The following is a 13,051-nucleotide window of genomic DNA, read 5'->3' on the forward strand; positions in this document are numbered from 1 at the left end:
AACTTGTTAGGGAAATTGATTTTCCATGCTATTGTAACAGACTTAGATAATTTTCTAAAAATTTCCAGCAACATCATCAAAGATAGGCTTTTTACATTCAAGAAAAACAATGGCCAAATTTGGCAATGACACCCAAGAATCATAAGTAGAGTATGATGAGGTCTACGAACCAGAGTCACTCTGGTTCTTGATGTAATCAAATTTTAAATTCAGCAAGAGAAACTCAAAAAAATATACCTAGGTGTTAATAACTGTGTCATTGATTGGCATACTGACTGTAGATGAAATGGAGAAAACAAAATATACATACAGGTTGGCAATGCCTCATACAGCAATCAATTATACATAATGAGGCTGTGTTTCAGCACGTATGTTTGTACTCATTAATAAGACATGAATTCTCTGTAAACAACAAAAGGTTTGATTTGTGAAGAAATTATTTAATTAGAATTGTGTTAAAAATTCCAAATATTGGACATATTGACATAACAGAACAAGAGAGACCATTGTGCAAATAATAGACTATCTTTTCATTATTTACAGTGTAACAACAGTACTGGGGTACGTCGAGACGGCGGGACACCAGGATGAATTTCTGCAACTGGGGGGGCAATGGGCCTCATTTTTGGGATGGGGGGGGAACAGCCAAGGGACAGCGGCAAGGGGAGGACAGGTCAGGGAGGGTGTTGTATAGTCTACATATAGAACTTGAAATATATTATTGCAAAGCAAGCACAACTGATCCAGTATAGGTGCCCATGATAATTGGAATGATGCCCCTGTAGTCTATTTGGCACGGATCAAGAAAGTAAACTCTAAATGAATGCGAACTTCAAGAACAAGAATAGAATAGAAAAGAGCAAATTGGTTTATTGTATACTTCTAAACTTCCATTTGGCTAAGTTATATATAGCATTGTTTGAAGTGGTCTTCAAATGAAGCTGCTTGTTCCCATAACCAACAGTTAAGACACATTTCAAATGGGAGCAAGGGAATAGATCACTGTAACCACCTGCCACTAATCATAGTTGGAATGTGGAAAAGTTGGAAACATATACGAAATGGGAATTGGATGATCGATCACAAATATCAGTTGTAAGACCTATTGACAATTGCATTCAAGATTACCAATAAGTACCAGAGCAGAATTCCTCATTCCAAGGCTCTAACAACTAGCAAAGCTACAGTAAAAAAGATCGCTTGAAAGAAAGTAGCAGACCAACCCTTCTACATGGTGCAACATCCAAACGACGGTAAATCACTAAGACAAACAATGTCATTGCACAAACATCAGTAGCAATAGTTAAGGATGCAAATCTCAATGATATTTCAAACTCTGAAGAATAACAAACAACTTTTCCACATTTTAATGTGGATCAAAGACACCAGTTGCATTTTACAATGGATTTAAGAAGCCTGAACCTAATATTTCTAAATGTTGTCAAGGGGCTCAAAATACGAGTGCTGCTTCACCCTCTGCCATACAACAATGTACACTTGAGCCAATGTGGCACTTTACATTTATCACCTAATCTTCAATAAAGCCTTTTAGATATGACATGGGGCAAAGTGATCTTTAGTGATGTTTTTGTTGACCACTCAAAAAAAAATTTCAAAACAAATATGCCATGCATGGCCAATCAACCATGGAAAAACTCTTAGTTGTAGGTAGATCTATGAGGCAATCTACCAAATTAAAAGGCCACTTCCTTATCTATCTCAACCTAAAACTGACTTGCATGGGCGAAATTGATACAGGACCATCCAGGGTATAAGAGCAATCTTACATCAACCAAAATGATTTTCTTTAACTTATGTGTGTTTTCCAAGTATTTTGCTAGTTTTGTGGCTCCATTGCAGTAGTCTGAGTCAAGTTTGCAACACCGCATGCCACCGTATTTGTCTTTTACAAAGTCAAAAGCTACATATCTCTAACCACAAGCACTATCAAGTCATCAATGACACTGCAAGGGACCAAAGTTGATAATTATTTTTTGCAGTCAAGATCATAGATTAACAATGTTTCTAGAATTTGAATAAAAAGATGTACCCTTAATATCTTTCTCATTTCGCATATCAGAAAGAGGTAGAACTCACGATAGTATAGGGCATGATGAACTGAATTGCTTAACTTTTTTGTCAACAATGGAGTTGGCTTTACCAAGAAGAATTAACTTTTAGAAAATAGAAGAAAAATCATAAACCTGTGGTTCTTTCGGAATCAAATGAGATTTACCTCAGGTGGTGTTAATGAAGTTTCTTACAAAATTCAAAGAGTTGATCAAGAATTTTTTTGTTCAAATCAAGAATAAGTTGAAGACAAGCTATGTTTAGACGATATACTGCTACTCAAAGGTGTAGGGTGCGTAATGCAGCCCACTCAGGATTCACATTTTCCTTATGTGAAGATGAAACCAAGCAAGTCAAAGACCATTTCGTACTGTTGGAGCAGCAATGTATATGCTATTATGCAGTGAAGAGTGTTCAGAAGAATACATTTGAAACAGTATTCAGCAAGAAGACTGTTTACCGTACTGGGTAAACGGATTAATGCATACAAAAAATAGATATGAATAGCAGAACTTCTTATCATTATTCGCATATGCCAAACAGTACATTATGCTCCATAAGATCTGATGATTACAATGCTTCCCGAAGGGGGTATAAATACTTTCCGAAGAACCTTCCCGAAGGGGTCCGTCGGCTACATAACAAGAACCTTCCCAAAGGGACCCGTTGGCTACATACAAGAACCTTCCCGAAGGGACCCGTCGGCTACATACAAGAACCTTCCCAAAGGGGTCTGTCGGCTATATAACAAGAACCTTCCCGACGAGACCCGTCGGCTACACAATATCTACCGACGACATCATCCCCCCCAAAGAGAAAAGTCGTCTCCTAACGACTACAGAACAAAACTCAACCAACTAATACAACAATATTGATCTGCCACATCACTCTCACATTTGTCCTGTCCCTGCGCCAAACTGGTTTCCAAAACACATTGTCTCCTTAGTCAAGCTGACCTTGATAGCCACCAGTGTCGCTTTCTCTGCTTCCAACTCTGGGTCCACTGAGCCAAGTGTCGCTGAAGTGCCTTCAACTGGATGATCAACTCCTCCCGAGCTCTCCCTGCATCCACCAAGGCAGCTTCACGGCCAACACCTACTCCAAGTGTAACACCCCTCTCAAAATGCTTGTTTCGTAGATCTTTTCACCTCTGGCACACTATGTCTGCAACAGCTCCAGGTCTCATCAACTGGTTACACTTCCCATGACTGATGTCTACAACGACTGGGTAAATGGATTAATGCATACAAACAATAAATCTGAATACCAGAACCTCTTATTATTATTCGCATATGCCAAACAGTACATTATGCTCCATAAGATCTGATGATTACAATGCTTCCCGAAGGGCGTATAAATACTTTCCGAAGAACCTTCCCGAAGGGGTCCGTCGGCTACATAACAAGAACCTTCCCGAAGGGACCCGTCGGCTACATACAAGAACCTTCCCGAAGGGACCCGTCGGCTACATACAAGAACCTTCCCGAAGGGGTCCGTCGGCTATATAACAAGAACCTTCCCGACGAGACTCGTCAGCTACACAATATTTACCGACGACAAAGACATTGCAGCAAATGTTAGAACAGTAGTGGAAAAAATATTGGCACATCAGTTGGTGGCAATAGAAATGAGTTTCTAATAAAGATAACAATATATGACGACATGTTAAACCATGTGTTAGTCCTGTTTCAGAAAATTTGGCTATGCTCATGGCCGTTTGCAGAAGTTAGGTCTCTTGCCTTGGGGTTCCTATGCCTTGTCTCTCGTAAATCTGTCTAAACCCTCATTTTGCCCTAGTTATGTTCTAAATTTACATTAGCTTTTGTCACTCAAACTATAGGTCAAGTGATCATTAGGAGGGGCCATGTTTGAGAATTACCTAAGTATCTTTTAATTTCGTGGTGGACCTTTTTATTTCTCTAAGTCTTGTTCCCTTAAGGTTTTCAGCCCTAATGTCTCCTCTATGCTAAGGTTTCTTTTTATCTTCCCGAGCAGGCTACGTATCCTTATTCCATAATCCCGCAATGAGGTCAGCATACGTTTCATTTCGATCACGGGATCACATGATGCCACCTATCCTTTTCAGTGGGTCTGGCACTTTATATTCTCTGCTCTATAAAAGGCCTTAGTTAATTGCCATGCTCAAATCATTAAGCACGTGCTCAAATCAATGGTGATGAAAGGCTGTGTCAGAAAAGCAGTAGGTCTTGTATCTTCTTGTTAGCACTGAGAAAGGTTTAGATTTCGTTTTAATCTAACGGCTTCCATGATCCTGCAATAAAAAGTAATTGGTCTTTATCGAATACAGGATTGCAAGATCTCGCCATGTGTCCTGGATGTCAAATGGCGATGTGTGCAGCTAGCATTGCATCCAACTCAGCAATATATGTTGTTTTCTGATTGGTTAGGGCATATGACAGGGCAGTCAGGTTCTTGTGTCACATCATCTGGTGTATGACTTGTTCAGCAAAGACACTCAGATTGTGCCATGTGTTCCAAGTGGACAAAGATCACTGATATTGTCGGTAAATCTCGACACGTCATCCCATTGCCTTGTTCATGCTTATAGATTAACTTTAGTTTTAATCTGATGGTTCCCATGATCCCACGTTGAGACTTGCACAATTTATATGGATCGCCGCATCACGGGATGCTTTCACGTGCCCAGGGCCGTCGGAAGGGTTTGTTGTGGGGCCTGCCTAGTTGGAATGTTTCAGAGCTCCTGATTGGCTGATTTTGGTGACAAGGTGCCAGAGTGTTTTATGTTCACAATACATTGAGAGTAAATAGTGAGCAAGTGAAGGGCCCATTTTTCTGCACAGGGAGACAATGGATGGAGATGTTTTAATTAACAATAAAGTTGCTCAAGAGATAATCTACTTTTCACCCTATGTTGAGATCAAATCCCAGATAGATCTGACAGTTCCTGTGATCCCGTGACACAAATTGCACAATAGTTATAGATCGCGGGATGACGAGATGCTTCCACGTGTCCCAAGCAATGAAAAGGTTGGGTGTGCTATGTTGGATTGTTGTCGTGGTTTTCTAGATGACTTGGGTAAAATATTAACTCCCAGGACACATCATTACTCAAAGAAGGGTGGACTTCTGACTACCGTCCGATTTAACAAGATAGATAAACATCAACGGTTGAAATTTGAGGTTGTATCTCTGCATCTTTTCAACCATTTGACTCACATATATGAGTTTCTGGAAGAAAGAACTTGCAGTAATGGAGATAAAGGGCAATTAATTGGTGATTTCTCCTCATTTTGCTATCACAAAAGTTGTTCTAAGCTCTCTGTGATTCATCAACAACCCAAGGGAGGTCCTTGCAAGCAGAATTGAGTTGGGGGTTGCGCTAACATGCAGTAAGTTACTCATGCCCTAAAATCTAAATAATATGATGTATGGAGCTTGTATGTTGTTCAATTGTTCTAAGGAATTTTTCTCTTAGTTTAGGATAAATTGATTCGTATGGTTATTCTACAAAGGTATTAGGCTTTGCCAAATTATTTAAAATTTCTTCAAATAGAAAGTACCCTAGCTTGAGAATTATAGCCTAAAACCCCAATTGTAACCATGCCACATGTTAGAAAACATTCTGGGAAGATGCATTGTCTTGAGAGAAATGTATATGATGATTTTATGGATCATTTGAGACCCTAATCGAATGATAAAGCAATGGTTGGGAATCTAAACATGGCTAGAAAACAAGTTATGGACAGGTTATGGGACAAGTTTGGAAATGTAGGTAATGCTATGTTGCCTATTTCAAGATTGGAATGTTCAGGCAATAGCATGGCCAGGCAAGCTTGTCAAGCACTGAATCTAATGCTTGGCAGTTTGACCTAGGAAAATTGGTTGTCCCCAATGCTTACATGGATGTGGATTTGCTTATCAACATAGCAAAGAAGTATGATCCATTCACCAAGGTGATAAGGGACATTACTAGTGAAATTATGTTGAATATAAATGTTATGGGACAAGTTTGGAAATGTAGGTAATGCAAGGTTGCCTATTTCGGGATTGGAATGTTCAGGCAATAGTATGGTTAGGCAAGCTTGTCAAGCAATGAATCTAATGCTTGGCAGTTTGACCCAGGAAAATTGGTAGTCCCCAATGTTTACATGGATGTGGATTTGCTTATCAACATAGCAAAGAAGTATGATTCATTCACGAAGGTGATAACGGACATTACTAGAGAAATTATGTTGAAAATAAATGCTGATGAAATCAGACAGGTTTTTGACACAACTGAATTCTCCCCAACCCTTGAGGAGATTAATTTGATGAAATTTCACGTTGAATATGCGAACGCCAAGGATATAGTGAAAAATAATCTTCTTCTTACTCACTTGTCAAAAGTTGGATCAATAAAGTTTTCAGTATGTGACCTTGGCCAAGAATCCTTCCCATTAGACCTCTTTGCAAATTATTTACAAGACACAGACTATTCCTTGGCTCAGGTCCTAGGAAGACACATTGTGAAATGTTCCTATGTCTCTCTGTATTCAAAAATGTTGAAATTTCATGGAAGATCACCTGAATATCGATGTTAGGTGCACAGGAGGGCAGAATACTGGCCGTATGGCTGATTGCAGATGGCGTATGGTATGTCTTGAGCCATACAGAGCAATCCTTAGCAAGTCCATATGGTGGAGATTAATGCACGGCTATGTTTGAAGAAGGCGTACGGTGAAGGAAGGTAGGTCCGTATGGTGGCAACACAACTGTCGTACGATGATGGTGGCAATTTGTACGGTGTCCTAGCAGACCGTACGGTCTTGGTATGAGCTAGGCATACGGTGAGCAATCCGTATGGGGTGTGTTTTTGAAGCAAGGTAAGTCGTACGGTGGCTTAGATCAGCCATACGATTAGAGTAGGAAGCCGTACAGTGACTTAATTGGGATTTCAGAGATGTATGGATGGATGGAAGATGAGGGAAGTCGAAGTGGAGCAGAACACACACACACAATGACAAGAACACAATGTTGCATGTACATACACAGAATATTGATTAAGCTACACAACAGGAAAGAGAGTCAAATGTGAATATTGATTTCCACTAGAAGATAATACTCCAATTTGCCAGATACAGAGAGATGAACACCAACGGAATAGGGTGAGGGCTGAGTCCCACTGAAACTGCGCCAACCAAATAGGGAAGGTCTTTCACTTCCGAAATGGTGAACAATGCCGAACTCCAACAGGAATCCGCAATACAGAGAGATATAATCCAAAAGCATACCTACAGACTACCTACAAGCCGCGCTTAAATACCCATTTGGATAAGCATTCTAAGGGTGTACAAATTTAGCCGATGGCGACACAAACTACGAAAACTAAATAAAAATGGGTCCGAGATAAATAAATCAATCAGCCCATTATTAAATAAGTACATTTATTTTATGACAGGGACATTACAGTCCTCCCGTCCCAAAATTTGCTTGTCCTCAAGCAAGTGCAATGCTGGGTGCTAGAGGATGTGTTTGCCTTCCCACGTTGCGTCATCCATCGATAGATGTCGCCAACGTACCAAGTACCTCATGGTCAGGAAAGAGAGTCAAATGTGAATATTGATTTCCACTAGAAGATAATACTCCAATTTGCCAGATACAGAGAGATGAACACCAACGGAATAGGGTGAGGGCTGAGTCCCACTGAAACTGCGCCAACCAAATAGGGAAGGTCTTTCACTTCCGAAATGGTGAACAATGCCGAACTCCAACAGGAATCCGCAATACAGAGAGATATAATCCAAAAGCATACCTACAGACTACCTACAAGCCGCGCTTAAATACCCATTTGGATAAGCATTCTAAGGGTGTACAAATTTAGCTGATGGCGACACAAACTACGAAAACTAAATAAAAATGGGTCCGAGATAAATAAATCAATCAGCCCATTATTAAATAAGTACATTTATTTTATGACAGGGACATTACAGTCCTCCCGTCCCAAAATTTGCTTGTCCTCAAGCAAGTGCAATGCTGGGTGCTAGAGGATGTGTTTGCCTTCCCACGTTGCGTCATCCATCGATAGATGTCGCCAACGTACCAAGTACCTCATGGTGCGGTTCCACAGGACCTTTTCATGCAGTTCAAGAATCTCAGCAAGTTCCAGAATGACCTTTCCTTCCTCGTTACTATGACGTTTTGCCCGATAGCCTTCTTCAGACAAGAAACATGGAGGACATTATGAATGCGGCTACCCTCTAGAAGTTCCAGTTCATACGCTACCTCACCAATGCGACGGATCATGCGGTAGGGACCATAAAAACGCGGTTTCAGTTTCTCCTTTCCTGTTCCTTTTAATGAAGACTGTCAGTATGGCTGAAGTCGGAGATAGACTAGATCCTCCACTTCAAAACTCCTCTCTATCTGGTGTCTGTCAGCGTACACCTTCTATCGATTTTGTGCCTACTGCAGGTTTTCTTTCAGGCTCCTCAGAATGTCCTGTCCTTCCTGAAGCCAATCCTTTGCTCTTGGAGCATGACTGTCGCCTAGAACTATGTCAATGAAGGAGAGTGGTTCGTACCCGTACAAAGCTTTGAACAGTGCCATCCCGATCGACATGTGATACATGGTATTGTAGCAATACTCCACAAGATGGATCCATTTTACCCACGCACGTTGTTGAGCCGAGATGTAGTTTCGTAAGTAGCCTTCAAGCCATTTGTTCACAATTTCAGTTTGGCCATCTGTCTGCGGGTGGTAACTCGTGCTCGGTGATAATTCTATCCCTACCATCAGAAACAGTTTCGTCCAAAAGATACTAACGAATCGACCATCCCGATCACTGACAATGTTTCGGGGTAACCCGTACAGGTGAAAGACTTCTCGGAAAAATAATTCAGCACCTTGTGCAACTTGAAGGTTTCAAGGAATGGTGAAGAAGTGAGCATACTTTGACAATCTGTCAACCACCACAAAGATGCAGTCCTTTCCATTCACCTTCGGAAGACCTGTTATGAAATCCATTGATATACTTTCCCACTTATGTTCGGGAATCAACAAAGGCTGTAACAGTTCGGCAGGAAGAGTGTGTTCAGACTTGTTTTGTTGGCAAACCATGCATTCTCTAAAATGCTACAACACATCCCCTTTCAGTCTCTTCCATGAAAATCTCTCCCAAACACTTCTGTAGGTTTTAAGGAAGCCAGGATGTCCAGCTAGAGGGGAGTCGTGCACTTCCTTCAGGATCTTCTGCTTCAGTTTGGATTCTGGTACCAAGTATATCCAGTCTTTATAGTAGATGATATCATTCACCACTCTATATCGATCATCATGGATGTGACCATCCATTATCTCACAGGCAAATGTATTGTTGGAATATTCTACCAACAGTTGCACCTTCCAGTCAGCTGAGATCCGATCTAGTGAGCAAATGGTGGGTTTTCTGGACAAGGCATCTGCAACAACATTGTTCTTCCCTTTTACATATTCAATGTCAAAATCAAAAGACTTAAGTTTGCTTACCCATTTTTGTTGTTGTTCATTCAAGTCCCGCTGCTCCAAGAAATATCTCAGACTACTGTGATCCGTACGGACAACAAACTTGGCACCAACCAAATACTGTCAGAACTTGGTCAGTGCATGTATAATGGCCAACATCTCTTTATTATAAATAGAATACAAGCGTTCTGCTAGTGTAAGCTTCCGACTCTCATAGGTGATGAAGTGTCTATCCTACATCATAACCACTCCAATGCCCTCCACGGACGCATCACATTCCAAACCGAATGGTCGAGTGAAGTCAGGCAGTGCCAGAACTGGGCAAGTGCTCATGGCCTCTTTTAGCTTATCAAATGTGAGTTGTGCTTCTTCGTTCCACTGGAAAGCCCCTTTCTTCGTTAGATCCGTTAAAGGCGCACTGAGCTGAGAAAAACCTTTGACAGATCTTTTGTAGTAACTGCATAATCCAAAGAACCCTCGTAGATCCATGAGTGATTTTGGGGGAGGCCAATCGAGGATAGCCTGAATCTTATCCTGATGCACTTGAACCCCGTATTGACTAACGACATGCCCCAAGTACAATATCTTTGTCATCCCGAACTCGCATTTGGACTATTTGGCGAACAAGGACTGCTCCTCCATGATACTCAAAACCTCGTTCAAATGCTTCAGGTGCTCCTCACATGTCCTGCTATAAATAAGATCATCAAAGAATACCAATAGATACTTACACAATAGTTTGTTGAAGATGTGGTTCATGCACGACTGAAATGTGGCAGGTGCGTTGGTCAGACCGAATGGCATGACCAGGAACTCATAGTGTCCGTAGTGGCAGCGAAAGGCTGTTTTCTCCATATTTTCTCCCCTCATTCGGATCTGATGGTATCCAAAACAGAGATCTATTTTTGAAAAATAAACCATGCCATGTAGTTCATCCAGTAGCTCATCTATCCTCGAGATGGGCTACCTATTCTTTATTGTCTTTTTGTTCAAAGCGCGATAGTCCACACACATATGCAACGTTCCATCCTTCTTCTTGACCAACACCACGGATGATGCGAATGGGTTAGAACTGGGACAGATCCATCCCTTCTCAAGCAACTCCTGAATCGTCCATTCAATCTCATCCTTGAATTTCTTGGGGTGGCAGTACGGAGTGGTTATGACTGGTTTTGCCCCTAATTCCAACTCTATTGTGTGTTCAAACCTCCGATGCGGTGGTATGCCAGGTGGAATATCCATGAAAACTTTTTCATGCCTACTTAAAATATCCTGAAGCTCATCATCCTGTGTAGGTGTTCGGTGCTCCTTCATAGGTTCCACCAAGATAAAACAATGTGTAGCTCACTCAACATCATTGTGCCACAAGAGTGCCTCCATCTAATGCGCAGAAACTTCCTTCGGACCTTCATTTGCCATCCCTCGGAGGACAACCTTCTTTCCGTCAACCACAAAAGTGAAGTTCATTTGCTTGAAACTCTGAGTGTACTCATCAAGCGTCTCCATCCACTGTATGCCAAGAATGACTTCCATGTCAGCAAGATCCACTATTAAAAAGTCCTTCATAACTGTGTGATTCGCCATTGTGATGCTCAACTGAGGGACAAGGTGCGTGCAGGGCAGGAGAGTCCCTCCAACAACCTTGACCTGAAAGCCTGCGTGTGCTTCCATAGGGAGACTTTTGCGCTTTACCAAGGATGAGTTTATGAAGTTCAAATTAGCTCCACTGTCTAGCATTACCCTGACCCTTTGTCCTTGAAGGGTACCCCGTACACGAAAAACTGTGCACCTCGGACTGTCGGCCAAAGCAATGGATCCCCCGTGCTGTACCAAGGCGACAATTCTCTCCGTTCGGTTTAAACTGGCCATGTTGGTGTCACTGCTAGGTTGGATATCTTGCACTGGCATTTCCTCTTGTTCCTGTTCGTCCTCTTCATCGGACATTACCTCGATGTAATGGATCTTCCCCTTCCCAAGGCATCGGTGGCCAGGCTCCCAAGGCCCCTTGCAATTGAAACACAACTTCTTCCTTCGGAGTTCTTGTCAGGATGCTTCATCCAATGACGACTTCTTGGACAGAGGTTTGTCCCTCAGAAACGTCAGTGGTTTCGGATGTAACTCCGAGATGATAAAGATGATGCTGACGACGATGCCATGCTCCGAGCCTTACTGATTGCTTCCGATAGGGTTGATGGATTGAATTCCTTCACCCAACCCTTCAGTGGTTCTGCCAACCCGTCCAAAAAGAGCACAACATGCCTCCTTTTGGAGATGTCTGTGACCAACACCGAAAGTCTCTGAAATTCTACAATGAACTAATCTACCAATCCAGTTTACCTCAATTGCGCCAAATCTTTGAAATTGTGCTCGGGGTCTTTTCCATCAAATTGTTCTATTAATGTCTTTGTAAACTCTACATAGGTCTTTATTTGATCATGCCCTAGTGTGATAGTGCCATGGTGCCACCATTCATGTGCAACACCCTCCAAGTGCAATGCGACGAATTTGATAGCTTCTTCAGGCATAAGATTCAGCTAGAAGTACGTATCGGCTTTCATCACCCACACCTGTGCTGAAATGGAGCCCGATCCATCAAATGGAGATAGATTCACCTTACTCAATTTTCTCCTGAGATCATCGTTAAAATATCCTCCTCTGTTTCAGCCTCCCGAGTATCTCATCCTCAAATCTACATAATCTTTGTAGGAAATATCCTCTTCAAGGTTTGCATTTCTCCAGTCCTCTCTTATCTCTTTGAAAGTTGGTAGTCTCTCCCCGTGGTGTGCTTTCGTTCGTGGTGTGAAAGTTGGCATGGAAGGTCGTGAGCGTGCTAGCTAAGGGTGTGGTTTACCCGATACTAAGTCCGCACTATGCCCATTTTGTTCACCAGATATTTTGTTCTCCGCCAACTTCTTGAGGGTTTCCTCCATGAGTCGCTACATATCCATGATCTGTGCCTGATTCTAGGCAAGTTCCCTCAGAAGTGCCACAAGTTCGGTGCTAGTTGGTTCTCGTTCGTCAACCATTCGATCAACAGAATGTGTCCTTCTTCTCTTCCGACTATAAAATCTCATTCATTGTCCACAGGCTGGCAAGACCGAAGGCTCTGATACCACTAACATGTTCCTATGTCTCTTTATATTCAAAAATGTTGAAATTTCATAGAAGATCACCTGAATATGGATGTTAGGTGCACAGGAGGGCAGAAGACTGGCCATATGGTTGATTGCAGATGGTGTATGGTATGTCTTGAGCCGTACAGAGCAATCCCTAGCAAGTCCGTATGGTGGAGATTAATGTGCGGCTATGTTTGAAGAAGGCGTACAGTGAATGACTCAGTAGCCGTACAGTGAAGGAAGGTAGGTCCATACAGTGGCAATTTGTACGGTGTCCTAGCAGACCGTATGGTCTTGGTATGAGCTGGGCGTACGGTGAGCAGTCCATACGGGGTGTGTTTCTGAAGCAAGGTAAGCCATACAGTGGCTTAGATCAGCCATACGGTTAGAGTAGGAAGCTGTATAGT

The 13,051-nt window shown here is 42.0% G+C and overlaps 1 protein-coding gene across 8 annotated transcripts in view; it reads right to left on the reverse strand.

The window, feature by feature from the left end:
* LOC149565923 (P-loop containing nucleoside triphosphate hydrolases superfamily protein) overlaps positions 1 to 13,051 on the reverse strand; it is a 140,612-nt gene that overhangs the window by 36,914 nt on the left and 90,647 nt on the right. The window lies entirely within an intron of this gene.

Source organism: Cupressus sempervirens, chromosome 3, assembly GCF_028749045.1.
Source record: "Cupressus sempervirens isolate cs-2001-9-10 chromosome 3, ASM2874904v1, whole genome shotgun sequence".
NCBI classification, from domain to species: Eukaryota; Viridiplantae; Streptophyta; class Pinopsida; order Cupressales; family Cupressaceae; genus Cupressus; species Cupressus sempervirens.